Below are 18,167 nucleotides of genomic sequence, written 5' to 3'. Positions count from 1 at the left end.
CATGTTTTTTACATACTTTTGCTAAAATGTAGTTGAGGACTCTTCAGCTCCTCACTGCATGCCACCAGCAAGGATGTTGGGAGGGCACAAGGAGTTGGGAGGTGACATAGCCAGGACAGCTGACCCCAACATCCCCAAGTGATATTCTATACTATATGATGTCATGCTCAACATATAAGTTGTAAGGAAAGCTGGATGGGTGGAGCTGCTCAGGAACCGGCTGGGCATCAATCATTGTGTTGTGAGCAATTACATGGTGCATCACTTGTTTTATTTCTCTTTCTTCTTCCTCATCTTCTTCCTTCTCTTCCTCTTCTTATACCTTCATTTTCTTTTCTATTAAACTGTCTTTATCTCAACCCATATATTTTACTTTTTTTTCCAGATTCTGTCCCCATCCCACTGTGGAGTGAGTGAGTGAACGACTGTGTGGTGTTAAGCTGTGTGTTGGGCTGAACCACAAGAACAAGACCATAAAAGTCTTAACTGTATTTAATATCTTTTGTTCAATTTGCCTGATAAATAAAAGCTAGAGAGTAGAAATCGGTTCAAGATATCTGACTTGCACCACCTGTTGTGTGATTTTAGGAAATTGCCAATTGTAATGATAATATCTCATAGAAATTTAACAAATTTAATTTTGTGTAGTTTTATAATAGTTTATAAAATTCCAGCTTATATGTCATAAAGGCACCTACAGAAAATATAAGACTACAAAAACATGAATTTCTGTGCTAGTACTTGCTCTGAAATGCTCTTCTGGTGTAAATCTGTGCCATCACAGAGGGCTTGAGAAGCTGCACTGATGTGTTGGAGGTGACTCCAGTGACCTGAGGCATCTGATTTACTGACACCCTCCTCTGACTCCTACCTTGCTGCATAGAGCAACTGAGACAAATCTTTTTGCTTTCTCTTTCCCCCAGGCCCCAATTGCTGTTAAGGCTGGCATGAAAATATTTCTGAGAGATTGGTAAGTCTTTTTGGTTTTAGTTATGATAGTTTAATATTTTCAGCTTGTTTGTTTTGAATATTTGTTTTTCTTGGATTGTTCTTTTAAGACCATCGTAATACTCAGTTTAATTCAAGCATTGATTTGATTCATTGTAATACAGGCAGAACTTTCAATCAGGGTTTCAAAAGCAAATCTTTGCTATTACAAATGAGTGTTCATATTGAAGGAAAGTGATTTAACTTTTACCACTTTCTTTTGCAACATAACTTGGTTTTAATTCAACTGAGCAAGTCTCTGAACATGTTGGAGATGAGGCACCAACTTCTCTCAGTGGTGCAGTTCATCCGTCATTCCTAAAATTCCTATGCTGTAGTGGCAGAAATATATGTGATTTCAACAGTATGGTACGTACACAGAATTTCAAATCTGATGTGTTTTAGAGAAGTTGTCAAGGTATAAGGGTGTTTTTCAGGATCAGGTTCTCTTCCATCCCAGTCAAAGGAAAGCCTTCTATCAAGGTCTGTGGTGGCTGGGTCACTCAGTTTTAAAGTTGACACAAAAAAGTTCCTGAGCATTAATGTAGTAATTTATTATACTCAAACTGTTCATATTATCTCCAATAAAAATTTTTCAACTGGAGTTAGAACTGAGGGATTTAGCCATTTATCTCCATATGGTTTTTACTGTTTTGTTGTGTGCTGATGTAACGAAAAATAAAGAACATATATTGATATTTTATTATTTGACAGAAACAACTTTTAAAACACTTAGCTAATAACATATCTAATAATAAATGAGAATCCACAAATATATGAACCAAGTTATTTCTGCAGGTTAATATAGAATATAGTGTGTTACCATTCCATGGTACAAAACTAGTTATTTTAAGCTGCTCTTGTGCCTGTAACTAGAGGTATCCATCATTTCAAGGCATTAACTAAAAAAATTAACCGTGCTTTATAAGGAGAAACCATTAAATCATCTTGCCTATGGATACTTGATAAAATATTTGCATCAAATTGCATTATGTGACTTTGCTGTGAAAAATGTACTTACTAGTAAGTGGATGTTATAGAAATGAAACCGCCACAAGTTTTACAAAAAACCTTGGATCTAGTTCTGCGAAACTGCCACAATTGGGGAGCATTTTTATTTGAAACTTTTATTGGTTTTTTGACCATTTTAGAGATCTTTTAGTAGTGAAATGATTGGTGAAGCAAGACAACCAAATCAGTGGAATAGAATTATACATGTTAAAAAATAAACTAAGGTGAAAAGGAAAATATAGCAGATGTTTCTACTAATGCACACAGAAATGCCATCAGGAAGATGTTCATTTTATAATTTTTTTTCATTAAGTTTTGCATCTCTACAAAAAAAGATTGCCATCTGACACTCATCTTGTGGAAAGATTATGTTTATATGAAAATATTAAATGATAAAAAGAATGGGTCCTCCCAATGTATTTTAATGCATTGTCTTTCTGTTTTTCTAAAAGCAGTCATTATGATTGAACTGTATCACACAGTTGAATTGAATTTTTTGTCTTACACTGTGTACAGACCTAGAGCTGGCAAGCATTTTCCCTTGTGTTAGTCCCAGGTAAGGACAATCATATTTTCTATGCTGAGGAGGCAGCTGTAGGAAATGTCACAGTTCATTTTGGGGAAATCACACCACTGACCAGAAATCAAATCAAGCAGCGAATAATACAGTGTTATTGGCTTGTTCTCTGCCTCTCCAGACTACACTGTGTTCACATTCACTTTATAGGCAGGTACTGGGTCCCAGTGCAGCTGTGGTACCTGCGTATGAGGAAGCTGGAAAACAGTTTACAAAAGACTTTAGGAAGGAACAGAAAATATTGCCAGAATAAGAACCAGAATAAGAAAGTTCCTTTGAAAAAGTGATCTTTATGTAAGAACTTCATGTCTTAATCTTGTTGAACAACTTTTAGGACCTGATTAAGAAGGTGTCTAAAACTAGATGTCACAGATCATCTCCCCTAACATTGTTTTCATCCAGCATAATTTAGAGAAATCTGTGGCAGTGCTTCATCCCAGTTCTACAGCCTCTCCTTGTTGAATTAGGTTTTATGATCTATCTGTGTAACTAAACTAGAAAGGGCCTAGACTGTGTCATATACTTTGGCATGCCTTGTGTGCTTCCAACAAATGTCCACCATGGTCTGAAGAGTATCATAAACCACAGCCTACTCTGATGTGGAAGCATGGTTGAAATTATCCCATTTTACCACAGAAAATAATTCAGTTGCTTGGAGAAGTGTGCTGTGCAGTTTGGCCTCAGTAGTGACAAGTGACCATTGACCCATTGCTTTAACTTGATGGAAATGTACACATAGGTATGGACTTAGATAAAGAGTTAGAGACTGATTCTAGCCCTAGCTGTGTAAACATTTATGTTATAGCTCTGCTCAAACAGTTTTAATGGTATAATTTTGGTAAATAATTTTGTAGGGCTCTGCCAATAATTTTGGTGTAACTAGGTAACCATTTCAATTTTATCAAATTAATTTTTGTAGAGTTGCTTTATGCTACTGCTCATGTCAGTTCTTGAAGCAGAAAAACGCTATTCCATATGATAAGTTAAGCCTGGATTCATTCCAACTAACATGGAAATCCTAAGTGAGGAGTAAGCTCTTTTCATAGCTAGTTTTAGCTACTTAGCTTAGCCTAGTGAAAAAAACATTTCCAGAGGACAATTCATTCTACCTCTGACATGAACTAATCACTGGAGTTGTCCCTCCCTCTTCACTGGCTCTCAGATAAATAGGATTATTCTGAATACTTCAACTAGAACTGCTCCTAAACCTGACGTGGTGATCTTCTATTTTTAAGCACATCAGTGTATTCATTAACACTTTCTGTTTCTCAGTTTCTATTTGAACGTTGTTAACTTTGTACACATTTTTAAGGCATTTGTAAGTTCATATTGTAACAGAAACTTCTGTGTTGTCTCAAAATGGATTGACTTTCAAGAATTATATTTATTTCCTCATTTTGTGTAAAGGGTCAGTGACTCTTTTCTTCAGATGACTTATCATCTGAAAAGTAATTTTTAACATCACACTATAGTAATTCATCATATGCAATGTGAAGAAAGGAAAATGAAAGTTTTTGAAACATCAGTGATAGAATTTCAGCATAAAGTATTAGAAAATATTTGCATATCAAGAAAACAATAAAATTTGCAGCAGTTTTTACTTGGAGCCTTAGGACTTTTATAGCCTTCTGTGACATTTTTCATAAACAAAGGGAACTACTTTTGTGATCATGATGAGTCCTAGTTTTCCTATATTAACCTTGGACCAGCCAAGTCCAGTATTCTGTCTGTTTTTAAATTATTCTGTCCACTAAAGTATATTCTACATCTCCATCTCTCATTAACATTTGCCAATCTTATGTTAAGTTTTTGTCCCTTTGGTGAAAGTCTTGAGTAGTTATCATTGCTAACAATTCAAAATAATAACATTTTATTGTAGATGATTCCCAAATGAGTAAAGCGGAACTCAGACAGCGAATTAAAAAAAATCAAGTGGGCAGAAACTTCTGTAGATCCTCTGTTCCAAAGTTGTACTTAGCTCCGACTATCTTCAAGGACAGGTTTGGTTGATCAATACTCTGTTTAGGTGAGTTTTGCTCTTCTTCAGGGATGGAGACACTACAACCAACCTGGGCAACTTTTTCCAGTGTTTCATCACTCTCATTATGCACTGCTTCTTCCTCATTTCAGGAATAATTCCTCATTAATTGAAATATCTGTGGTTCATCTTGTCGATATTGCCTATTCCTCTTCCACTGCACATCTTTCGTTAGAATCTGACTCCCCTCTCTTTATAAACACAGTGAATTCTACTCCCACTCTCTATAACATAGATATCAAAATAGTTATCACAACCAGCTGTGATATGCTTTTGCAAGGAAAATGTGCTATTTCTTAAAATAAGATATACATGCAGAGATTTTATTTATAAATGGAATGAGGTAATTTTCTGATACATCTGCAAGCACCTGTGAACAGGAGTTACAGGTGATGAAAACTAGATGAGGGATGATAATCATACATCATTTTAACCTGACAAAAAAAGCAACATTAAAGAATTATCAAGTCAATATTACGACACGCAACTTTCTGATTCTCAAGATGACTTTATAAAGCAGTTGTTGACCCTACACAGTGCATTCAGGAAGAAAAATATAATAAATCAGTAAGCAAATCAGAAAAGACAGGTTCAGTGCTGTGTGCGCGTTTGTAAATCTATGTTAGTGGTGGAAATAGATTTTATATCCTGCTTCTTTGTTACATCCACAAACACTAGTGGAAAAAGAGTAGTTGTTAGCAGTATCTAAAAAGTGTGGCTGATGAATGGTGAGTCCTACCCATGAAAAGCAGCAGCAAACGAGTCTATTGATCAATATACGTGAAATAGTGTTTGCAGTGCCAAGTGGAATAATATATTTTGTAAAAGAGAAAATACCAGCTTTACCTGGTGCACTAATTTTAAAGAAGCAAGTATAGTTGATGAGTTGATGTGTAGATTCAAGCTGCATTTGGATAATATGATGGTCTCCTAAAACTTCCCAGTTGTTTTTGGGGCAGAATTCTTTGAGATAGTGTCTCTGTCCCAGTTGCTAGGACTTAAGTCATAATAAGGTCCCAAGATAGGTCCTTTGTACCTCAGTTTGACATGGTAGATGAATATGACATTTGAGGTAAATGCTCCAGAAATCTAAATTGTGATTTCTCTGCCTCTCTCTGGCTAACTTGAAAAAATCTGGATTTTGAAAGATAACTCTGATCTTTCTAACTATTGTGACATCAGAAAAGTTCTCTGGCTGAATATCAGTCTGAGTGATTAAGATTTGTCCAGAATCCATTGTCATTTGAAAAAATTCAAGTGCAAAGTGTGTTTTAAAAATGTCTTTCTTGGCTGTAAATAACTTCAAATGTAAATATAAATAATATTTATGAATTTAGGATCTAGTCCAATAACATTCTACGAAACAGCTAAGTAAACTGTCCTGTTTGCTATATGCATGTTTAATTTGAAATGGGAATTTAAGATGCTGAGAAGATGCTTCAGCGAGCATTAAAATTCAAGCTGCAGTTCTGTATTCAGAACTCTACAGGTATACTGAGGTTCAGAAAAACTACACAGGATTTGTCAAATCTCTTCTGAAGCTTTTCAATATATCCGAATTGCCAAGATAAGACAGCCCTTTGCAAGAAAGGCATTCTTATGCTTGGAAGTCCTGGTTGTTTCTTGGGGTGTTTTTTTGTGGTGAGAAATTGTTTTTGTATGGAAGTTTTTCATATTTTTCCCCCTCAGCAGATCGCTTAGGAAACCTAAATCAGGAGCCTAGAATATTGTATTACAGATATCCTACTTGAATGTAGGGTCTTAGTATCTCATTCAGTTCTCCAGAGGAGACAACCAATGGGAACTCAAAGACAAAATTACTTTCCTGAGATTAATAGGATAGAGACTGGAAGATGCTCAAAACTCCCGAGTCTTAGTCCCAGCTGCTGCTGCCTTTCATGCTGTTTCACTTTCAGTTGCACAACCAGGACTCTTCATGACTTCTGCCTTTAATACATCAGGGAAAGATTTGTAAAACAGAATTAAGAACAACCATGAACTGAAAAGTAAACAATTTATTATGGATGGCTTTTGGATATCCAGCAGGAGGTAGGCTTCCACATAATAAGGTTTTAAATAAAATTTAAAATCACCTGGAAGTCACCATTATTCATGCCCAGTTAATGAGTGTAATTTATGGTAAGGCACAATGACACAGCACAAGGGATGTTGCCTAAGGCAGCTACAAGTCTTGAGAAGCTCAAGTAACAAGGTAATTGCGGTGCAGCTCATAAGGTGTTTGTGACAACAAATCCTAATGTGCTATGATTGTGCTGTGTTATGAAAGAGCAAAGCTACATTGAAATAATAGACCCACAAGCCATTTTGATTATAAGGTTTGTGTGGTTTTTTTCACAATATTCTGTCTATAACTTCTTTCAAGTCTGTTTAAAGGAGCCACAAGAACATATTATTTTTAGTCTTCCTTTGTGGTTTTTCTCTACTTTGTGAGTTTTGATTTAGAATAGATCTGCGAATAACATCCATGCTTTAAAAGTAACCCAGAAATCCTGGTCCATTGGTAGCCATGCACAAAAGGACCTATAATTGCAAAACCCAGAATGAGCACTGCTCACCATCTAGGGACATAAAATTCCTTATAAACTATAGAAAATTTACTAGTAGCTGGAGAAAAACATACCATACTCTAATCCATTTTTAGGAACTCCAGGTAGAGGTAACCACACTACTTCATGGCCAAACCTGAATTCAAAACAAGGTTGCTTAGAAAGAATCTTGAAAGTTCCTGAGGAGGGAGACAGGTCCAAAACCCTTGCTGAAGACAAAGATGACAGCCAGTGCTCTCTCCTCAGCCAGAGATCCAGATATTTTTGTCATAGAAGACAATCATTGGATCAACTCTGAGTTATTTTTCACAAACCTATGCTGACTGCTCCCAATCACCTCCTCCTTCATGTACTCCGAAATGTGTTCCAGGACTGACAAGCATGGCTTTTCCAGGGACTGTGATGAGGCTGACCAGTTTGTGGTTCCTTGCATTGTCTTTTCAACCTGTCTTGAGCCTGGATGCAGCATTTGCCTTTGATTTTTTTGTAGAAAAAAGTAGAATCATAGAATTAAGTTTGAAAAAGGACTTTAAGATCATCAAGTCCAACCATCAAACTAGTACCACCAAAATGTTCACCATTAAACCATGTCCTCCATATCCACACTTTTTTTGAATCCTTCCAGGAATGGAATTTCTACCACTTCCCTGGGCAATCTGTTCCAAATCTTCACAACCTTATCGCTGAAAAATTTTCTTCCTGATATCTATTAATGAGATCTTCTGTCTCTCCTCTCACAGGACAGCAAACCTTCTGTCTCAAGTTAACTTGCTTAAATAATATTTTAATTCTCTCACTTCCCAAAACTACTCTACCGAGGTAAAATAGCTCAAATTTTAATTTTCCATCTTCCACTTTCAAGAATGTTTTTGTTCCACATTTTTCAAGCAGAACTTCCCCCAAATATGTATTATTGTTAATGTACTTCCACATAACGACAATGTCACCCTTCAACCTTCTCTTTAGTGAATTGTATAAGCTACTAAGCTTGAAAGAAAAGACAAGAAGTTTGAACTTGATTTTTAAATGGCTGATTTGATGTTCTTTAGGCTATTTCCAATAACTTTCAATATGAATAATTGGTAAAATTTTTTAAATTTCTTCTTTAGCTATGATGACTTTGCTAGGATGGTATGAAAAGCATCCAAGATTATAATTTGTATTAATTGGTTTTAATCAATTTGTACAGACACTAGTCAGATAAGACTAAAACTGTATCAATTTCACTCTCACACAATACATTGTAGGTGATGAAGCATTTTCTCTATGGTTTTGTATTCTTAATACCATATATTTATATCTAGACAATCGGTAAGGGTCCCAGTAGAGATAAGAGGCCTAAAATACCTAGATGGAATAATGACCTCCTACTGACAATGATCTCTTTGTCTAAATAGGAAAACCAGACAAAATTTTAGGGGGGGGGGGTGGAATACCCATTTCTGTCTTCATTTTCAGCTGGGGACAAAAGAACCCACCACCACCCAGAGTGACAATAATTAATATGACTAAGATCATGGAGGTAGTATCTCAAAATCTGCTTGCTAATGTCTTTGTGCAAAACCAATCTGTTCCTTTCACTGAAATCACAAAGTCAGAAATGAAAAAATAATCTACGTGCAGTCAGAGCTACTTTAATGCAAAAGGGGAAAAAAGCCCAACCCAGTCAGTTCTCATCCTGTGTATTTGTAACACTTTAAACAGACCCATATTGAAAACAGAAAAGCTGCCTACTTACAGATAAAGGATTCATTACTGGGATTAAAACAGAAAAATCTCTTCAATGGTCGTTTGCATCACTTCTCAGTCAAATTAATGATTTAAAGGATCTTACTGGAAGAAAATTTAAGGCAAGATTTTTATCAGCAGTAAAAGGGAGCACTTTAGCAAGTAACAATTCCAGACCGGTAACAGAGGACTGATGTATCGCATACTGCTGTTACATGATGAGGGGATTAATAATAACAATAGTACTATAATGCAAGAAGACAAGCATAAACTATGAATAACAAACACATTATTTTCCAATGAGTTGAGAACGTAGAAGGGGTTATTCAATAGACAATAGCAAAATACAGTAACTCAATATAGAGGATTTGAGGGCAGAACCTCACAGACAGAAATGTTTGGTTGTAAAGAAACAAAGGCCAGGAGGATCATGATACTTTCTTTTTGATAAAACAGTAAAAACTGTTCATTTGTTAAAGAGATTAGAAGAACAATTTTACATTGCTAAAAATGTTTGTGGGAAAATTTTAAAAATCTCTATGATAACTGGCTCTGATAATTGAGTGTATGTTTTCTATTTCAGTCAAGCATATTTAATGCTACTCCATAGCCCTTGCAAGAGAAAATCAGCATGTGGTTTCTCTTAGAAGCTCATGGGAACTTTGTCAGGGACTCATCTCAACAGAAGATTAAACCCATTTGCTATAACACTTAAATCATCATGGAGTATTACTTGGTCGTTCATTGTGCTTATGCTAGATTAAAAACAAAATCAGTACCCTTTCCTCTTAACCACTTCCTCTATATGAAAAACCAAGTGATATGATATTGCCAGAAATACAAGGTGGAAATCCAGTGCCCAGTGAAGCTGATAGAACATATTGACTGTCATGGTGCTCAGATCTCATCTTGAAAAGTTCCAGTGACTACATGTAATACAAGGCCTGGTTGCAGACAGATATTACATGTCTCACTTATTACTTAAAATGAAATACACAAGTAGATTTGTGTTTCATGCTGTGCTTCCATTGCACAAGATGAGTGGTAATGAACCACTGCAAAAGGCTGCTGGGAAAGACTAATGCTCTTTGCAGCATCTGTGAAATCGGAGTTGTCTTTGACCACTACATTTCTGTAAGAAGACAGAAAAACCCAGAAACCTAAGAAACTTTGGTGGGGAGATCTTTGAGACTAAGACTGTGTTATAGCATCCTATTTCAAGAAAACAGTAGTATGTAATATTTCAGCTAAATGTAAAGCAGGCTGTGACAATATGTCATAGCATATCTTGTGTGTCAATTGTTTTCTCCTTTGGGAAGTAGAGCAAAAAAGGAAGTGTTTTGTGTGCCATCTGTTTAAAGTGATCCTATGCTTGTTCACATATCAACCATATATCCAGTCCATGTATGTGCCAGAAGAGATCACTCTTTTCCAATGTTTTTTGACTGTGTTTTAAAAAGAAGTCTCCCCAGCCTTCCTTTAGCAAAGAAGTTTTTTGAAATAAATGACATACCTCCAGATTTTATGCCCATTTATTGGGCCCCTGAATTTGTGCCTCTAAATATGTATCAGTAAGGCAATCTTCTTCCACTGCAATGTGTTTCACCTTGCTAAACTAACAACTGAAATATGATTAATCACTTTTCCCTCGGGGTCATTTATTATGAATGGCTCATGTAGTTACTACATAGAGCATCCTTCTAGGGTTCTGTGATAAAGTGAAGGCTTTTACAAATTGGATTCTTGCTTGGCTGGTGCCTACTCCTATTACCTGTGTGAAACTGCATGGCTGACTCTTGCAGAAAAATATTTTGAGAAACTGTTCTAATATCTCAAAAAAACCCTACCAATAACCAAAACCCACCAAAACCAAAACAAACAAATAAACAAAACCCCCCAAAAAAAACCAACAACAAAAAAAAAACCACCAAAAAAACCCAACCCAACCCAAACCAAAAAAAAATCCCCAAAAAAATGAAACAAAAACCTCACTGCAAAATCCTCAGCATCCAAAAGTTTCTATGCTATCAACCAGCCCCAAAACAAACTCCCTATCCACTGAAGTTTATATTTGCAAAATATAAGATGATATAAACAAAAAATTGATGCAATGTAGTCTCTGTGAAAGTTTTGTTTTTTTGGAGTGCTGCTTAAAAACATTTTCTAATAAAGAGCTCTTCAATGTGAAGCATGACCGTCAAAGGAAAATACCTTCTTTTATGGGCAAACAAGAAGATGAAATGACACTTCTGTCCCTAAGACATCAGAATAGACAAGAAACATGCATGCCCGAAAAACCACTCTATTTAAACCAAGTTCAAATTTCATCCAACTTCTAAGAAGTTGTCTTTGCATCTGATGGATGGGGTGTGTCCATTGTGATAAGACAAATCTTGAGAATCAGTACATTAAACCACTATATTTTTCGGTGTATTTTTCTCTTGCAACCCCTTTTCACTTTTGAATCACTTTCTTCTCAAATTTTATTTTTGTTGTTGGAATAAATTTTCTCAGTCATAAAACCCCTGTGTGTTTTATTCAAATGTGATGAAGGAGACTTCCACAGAACCAGCTGGGAGTAGTGCACCAAAGTAAACTGTAGCAAACTGTTAAAATGAAAATTTTGGGAGAGTTTTTTTCTAAATAGTCTCTCCATGGTCACATTGCTGTTAACTATTTGAAATGTTTCCTCAGGATATCATAGTCTTTGTTTTTGAGGCAGTCACTAAAACAAAAATTCCAGTGCCAGTGGCCTTCATTCTGAAGTGAATCAGTTTTTGACTGAGTGGAACGAAAATAAAATCAATGTTGGGGGAAAAAAGTGTGAAAAATATTAAAACTATGCCTCTAAGAGCCACTTATATTTGTACTCCCCCTAAAGAAAGTGTTAATATAAACAAATTAGTTTCTCCTGCTGTTTTAACTGTAAATCTGTAATGTTATATTATATTAACTGGAGTAAATTAACAGCATAATGCATGTCCTTTCAGTTTGTCATGACCTTATATTGGCTTTATTTACATTTCTTAAAAAACATCCTTATAACAGCACTTAAAGCTCTTTAGTAATAGCAAACAGAAACATTCATGCCCCTAATGTTGTTAAAATAGAGCAAAGGTAGATGGCAAATATCACGTCACATCATATGTATTTAAAAACCTGATTTCATCTCTTCCTTTGAAATGGAATGTCCTGTTACGGTGGATTCTCAGGCATGCTCAACTGAAGGTACTTTAAATAATTCTGAGGAGCTGACCTGCTGTGAGCAGCAGTGGTGCAAATGTAGGCTTAGGTTGAATTAGCACAAAGATGAAGCCAGTCTGTGCAGAGCAGTGGTACCTCTAATAACTACCCGATGTAACAGGAAAGAAGTACACTCTAAAAGTATTTGTAGTGAAACTCAGAAATATGTAAAAAGTTTACTCAGCATGAGAATAAGAAGGATTAAAAATATCCCACTGGTTTCAGATCCCAGTGGAAGTCTAAAATAGATGAGGCTTCCCCTCAACACAGATTTTCATTTTTTCCCAAGAACCCACATCAAACACATTGAAGAATGCAGGCTTCCAAGACCCTACATGAACTTAAGTAGGTTAGTTAGGGTTGCTTTGCAATGCAAAATCAAACTTCCTCCTGGGTATTTAGCATATTTTCTTTTAAAAAGGATCTTTTCAGTTAGAAATCTCTAAATAAATCACTGTCCCTTGAAAATTCTTCTGCATGAATATCTTTGTCGTTAGTTTACCACCCCTACTTTCATAGCCTGGTTACTTCAGTATTTCTGCAAAAAAAGTGATAGGTGAGGTCCAAAGTGAATGAATTTTTTCTGAGTTTTTATAATTCCTTAGGATAGATATTGGAACATGTCATTTATGAAAATATGTCATTAATGAAAAAATGAACCTGTGTCAAAAAGTGGATGCAGTGTCTACATGTGGTGTCACAAGTATGAATTCTAGGGGGATAATTCCTTCCCTGGATCTTCTGGATCTGCTCCTGCTCCTGAAACCCAGGATGCTGCTGCTCTTTGCTGGCTCATGCCCCAAGACTTTTCTGCAGAATTCTTACATAGTCAATCCTCAAAAGCTAATATTTGGGAATGAGGGGTTTTCAACTCTCCCACATGCAGGACTTTGCATTTGTCAAGGTCATATGGGAGTGGTCAAAGTGGTAAAGTTTTCCCTTTATCGACTTAAATTTGTATTTTTCCATAGTTAAACCTGTTAAAGCAGAACGTATAGTGCAGATTGATCTCATTGTTCCTAATTATTAGGTTTTCAAGTAGAAGATATGGGAAGCAAGAAAATGTAGAGAAAATAAATAACGTTTCAGGGCAGAAAGGACTGAAAATATTAGAGGAGAAATAAAGAAGTAATACAATAGACTCTTGTGAGAAGATTCTTGGAGTGTCAGATTTCTGGAAATCAACACACCAATATACAAGGATTATTCATTGGTTATTTCATTGTTGCATATTGTCCAGGATCTTTTTGGAATTGTGCTTATTTAATTCCTGAGAAAGGAAACCTCAGTAGCCCAGAGAATTTTTATTTAATACAAGGTCTTGTTTTATAAGACATATTCCAAAGATGCCATATTTTATGCAATAATAGATACATTTTATCAACTGCTTGGGTGAGCTGTATTAAAAAATCACTCAACCTGCATTAAAGTATCACAGGTTCCATCAAGGTGTCCCTCAGGCATGTCTTTACTGCCAGCTCTGCCTGGAGTATGGAAGCAAAAAAACCTAAAAACTGATCTTAGCAAAAAATCAAGAAACTAGCTGGACTACTCTAGACTTTCTTTCAATAGCATTTTAGGTATATTGTACATTCACAGTAAGAAAAGGCGCCATGCACAAATAATCAATATTCAACTTCATGGATGTGACTGGGAAAATTTCAGTTGCCTGTTTTGATGATGTCCATTAGTCATTTTTATTGTGTGTCTGCAAGCACACATGGAAATAAGGCAAGTTTTCTGAAACACTTATAGAAACCTCACACAAAAGTTCAAATACAGTTGATGCAAGCAGAACTGTAAATAAAAGTCAGAAAATGTGTTTAAGAAAAGATCTTCTCCCAAAGCCAAGTGCTTTCAGAAATTAAACTCTTTTGTTTAACTTTGGTCAGTCTGTATTCCTTTTTTTTCCTTCTTAGTCTCCCAGCAGGAATTCCTTTAGATTCCATTTTTCATCAACCGTGCAAACACCACAGAATGCGATACTTGAACACCTCCTCATTCCTAGAAGTGTTCAAGGCCAGGCTGGACAGCTCTTTGAGCAACCTGGAATAGTGGAAGGAATCCCTGCCTGTGTCAGAGGTGTTAGGACTGGCTTAGATTTAAGATTCCTTCCAACCTAAACCATTCTATGGTTCTGTGATTCTCTGATCAGATATGTTAGACTGTTTACATGAAGACAAAATGGGACAAAACAAATGAACCGGACAGCAAAGTGCCAGCTAATTCAGACTGGTTCCTTCACTTTCACTTGATGCTTTCATATAAATTTCTCACTTCACATTCTTTTCGTCTTCTGTTAGCCAACCAACTTGATCTCCCTCTGATTCAATTCTTCATTTGTAAAATGAATATAATAATATTTCTCTATCTCTACAGGGTCTTGTGCAGCTAAATACAATCTCACAAGGCATTTCCAGATACTGCAGCAGCAATGAATAATACAAAGAGGAGTGTGATGGAGACTGCTTCGTCTTAAGAGTTTAAGTGTGCACCTATTTTCTTGTGTTTTCCTAGGGACATGTGGTTTCCTTTGATAGGAGTGTAAAACCTCTGATAATACTCAAAGGATTTAGGAGCATTCAGTGAGGGAATAATACAATAACAGACAAAAAAAGGGCTGCAGCTACCTCCCCATGAAACCTTCTTTATACATAGCAGTAGTTTTCTTTTTACTTTGCCTCCAATGGAGCATCACAAATTATTTCCTCACATTCTGATAAGATGAAAAAATATTCCTTTGGAATTAACTGGAGTCTAATTCACTGCTGAATTCTTTACACTGTACATGGACTTCCACTAGGACATTTTTATTCAGCTGATTATTGCCTGTATCTTGTCTTCATTCTCAGGGATAAAAAGATCTGAAGTTTTTCTGAACACTTTGCTGTTGCCAAGGTGATAAAACACCAGCTCAGAGATTAATGGTTTGTCTTTTGGTGCATGTGTCTGAGAGAGGATATGAGTGTACATGCTCACAGACATGGGATTTTTAGTCAACAGACTTCACACACATTCTATTTTACAGGAAAAAATGTTATTCTAAATGATCTTTAAGGTCACTTCCAAAACAAACCATTCTATAATTCTGTCATGACTCAAAATTTTAGGTAGACTGTGGCATATTGACCCCAGTTCTGATTGCAAGCAAGTAAACACTAGCCAACTTTGGAGTTAAAGACAGTGGCACTTGCATGAAGGTAAACGATGTAACACATATTTTATGAAGATTGAAATTTAATTTTTAGGATTCTTCTGTTTCTGTGCCACAAGATGTCAGTGCAGTTTAAACAACAGAAGAGTGCTCTCAGAATGTGAACTGCAATGAAAAAGGGCAGCAGAAAAGAAAGAGAATATCTACAGCTAATTATAAGACCCATTCTCAGAGAAATACATCTACAGTGTCTACATGGCCTTTTTTATTTGGTTTTTCACTTACTTCTGGATCATGCTCTTTATAATTACAATTATAATGAACATAAATATAAAAACTCCAAATAGGAGCTAGTTTATATCCCTGTCTGCATTTTACTTTTCTTCTAATTCAACAGTTAATGAAAATCTGCACCTAAATGCATTTTATTGCTCAGTAGAGCAGCATTTTCTTTTCAGCACATTGTTGAATTTTGATGATATTTTCCCAAGTTTTGCTTTACTTTGTGAAAGGAAGAGGAGGAGGAGGAAGAGAAAAAAATCAAACCCAGTAAGTAATGACACATCCACCTCATTTGTAACAGGAGCTAATATGTTTCTATTACAATGATCCCATAGAAGGGGTAGTTAATCATCAAGAAAATTCATTAGCTGAATGTTACCAGGAAACCGTGTAATGTGGCAAAGGAACAATGGACAACTGTTTGAGCTTTAATTCAGCAGTGAGTTCCCCTCAAAAGGCTGCTTTCCTTTTAAAAAATTGGGTATGAAGTTAATAGCATGATAAATGGGTGTTTGAACTTAGTAAGCTTCTTTGACTACAAGGACAGAGTTCTTCCTGCCTATGTGCCAGCAAATATCTCATCCTGGGTGTTGTTTCATAACGTTTTTGAATTTTCACAAAAGTGGAGCCATCGCATGCAAGGCCAAGGCAGGAGAAATCTCCCATCCAAAAATCAATGTTTGCATGATTTAATCTTTTGGGATATATCTTTTACTGATGTAAAATGGTCCTTTTGCATAATGCACAAAGCAATGAAGTCATTCACGTGGCTTGGCCGATGTACATGTGAGATTTAGTAGTCCTTAAAATGCTTGTAACGCTCTCATAGACAGTTTGGGAACTTTGTACAGCATCTTTTTCTTTTTCGGAGATTAAGTGCACATGTGTATGTTTCAAAGCCACCTGATGGACAGCACACAGGGGTTGACACAGCTCTGAAATATGAGTATAAATCTCATCCTGAAAGAATCAACAATTTAAGAGCAGAGATGGTTTGTGTGAAACAACAGCATTTGGATGTGCATGTTGGAAACTAAATGAGAGCCTGAACCAAAAGGGTTGATTGAAGGTGCTTTTGCCTACTCAATCTGCAAAACTGACAATCTGCTCAGGCTTATGAGGGGTGTTTTTGTGTGTTCAAGCTGGTGTAGTGCTAACCCTCCGCCTGTGCCCCGTTTGATGAAGTTTAAATGCTCCCTACTAACCTCTGAGCTACCACTGCCATCCCTGGCAAGGGGAGCACCATGAAACACCTTCCAACCAGAGCGCTGAACACCAATCATTTTGTCTCATCATTCCCTTAAGTGGGACCATTCCAAAGAAAAAGGTATCACTACCCTCTTGGCAGGCCAGGACTCAAGTTGTATTCAATATCCTGTTCCCCTCCTGCCTCAGTATTGGATTTATAGAAAAGTAAAACCAGCATGAGGCAAGTAACTGTAGGGGAAGAAGTGAGCTCTTTCTCCATATCTCACTCAGCATCAGCAAGTCTTGCATGACAGTCACAGATGGCCCCAAAATACCACCCAACATTTCTCTCACTCATCCATTACCTTTTTTTTTTTTTCCCAAATAATAAGTGAAGAAGTAATTTGTTTACAAGCCACATTCTCTTTTTCTCTGCTGGATGCTTCAGATGTCAGCATGATAGAAGGGCAGGGAGATTTGTACATAGGCCAAGGATCTGCTTCACAGCCCGTTATCACTGGGGACATCTGCATGAAAACAGGGCATCCAGCAGCTGCTTTCATAGGTTCATATCTGTCCACGCAGAGAAATAGCCACAGTCTCAGCAGTAATAACCTCTTGTGTTGTAACCTGTACCTTTCTCCATCTTCAAACTAGATGGGTATCTTTTGGGGGAAAGTTGTTTTTGGCTTGAAACACACATCACGCTGCAGAGTGCTTTTGGAGACAGAGGCAATTTTTTTTCACGAAAATAAAATCTATATGGAAAACTGATCTGCACTAGCAACATTAAGGCAGAGACTGCCTTGTCTTTGTATCTTATCAGATTTTAAGGTGAGATAGCTAAATGTAGCTAGTCAACTAATTTGATACAAACAAAAAGAATTGCACTCTGTTGTGTTAAACTTCCCCGTTTTATTAGCTTCCAACCCTGATGACACTTGTTATTTATTCTATAAATAAGATTGAATTCTTGTCTAGGATTTGGAATTGCATGGAGCATTTAGGATTATTCATTTTTCTATGCCTGGAGCAGTAATTATGCAGATGCGTAGGAATGGACCTTCTTTTAAAGGTCTCTTTTACAATCCTAAACTAAAATCAGCCTCTTCCTAGTAGAGAAGCCAACAACAAAAAAAAGACTTTTGTAAAAGAATTATTTTCCCTCCACACTCCTTATCAGAATAATAGCTTAGGAAGGATCTAATCTGTTTCTATTTGGATATAGGTTTCAAATTTGCTTGATTTCAGCAGTCAGCAACAAATGTACGGTTGTTTGAATTCCATTTCTCCAATCCAGGATTTCTGAAGCCCTTCTTTTGTTCAATTCTGCTGTCAAGATTTTAACTTCTAAAAATATATCAGGAAAATGCAATGAAAGCCAGACAAATT

The 18,167-nt window shown here is 36.3% G+C and overlaps 1 protein-coding gene across 1 annotated transcript in view; it reads left to right on the top strand.

The window, feature by feature from the left end:
• Nucleotides 1-941: 941 nt before the first annotated feature.
• Nucleotides 942-18,167, top strand: part of TENM4 (teneurin transmembrane protein 4) — a 1,366,951-nt gene continuing 1,349,725 nt past the window's right edge. Inside the window, exon 1 of the mRNA XM_048294397.1 lies at nucleotides 942-970. The gene's annotated coding sequence lies outside the window, so the exon portion shown is untranslated. The remainder of the gene's footprint in view (nucleotides 971-18,167) is intronic.

The sequence above is a fragment of the Corvus hawaiiensis genome, chromosome 2 (genome assembly GCF_020740725.1).
Source record: "Corvus hawaiiensis isolate bCorHaw1 chromosome 2, bCorHaw1.pri.cur, whole genome shotgun sequence".
Lineage (NCBI taxonomy): Eukaryota > Metazoa > Chordata > Aves > Passeriformes > Corvidae > Corvus > Corvus hawaiiensis.
The sequence above is the reverse complement of the archived record's forward strand: the minus strand, read 5'-3'. Positions and strand labels throughout refer to the sequence as shown.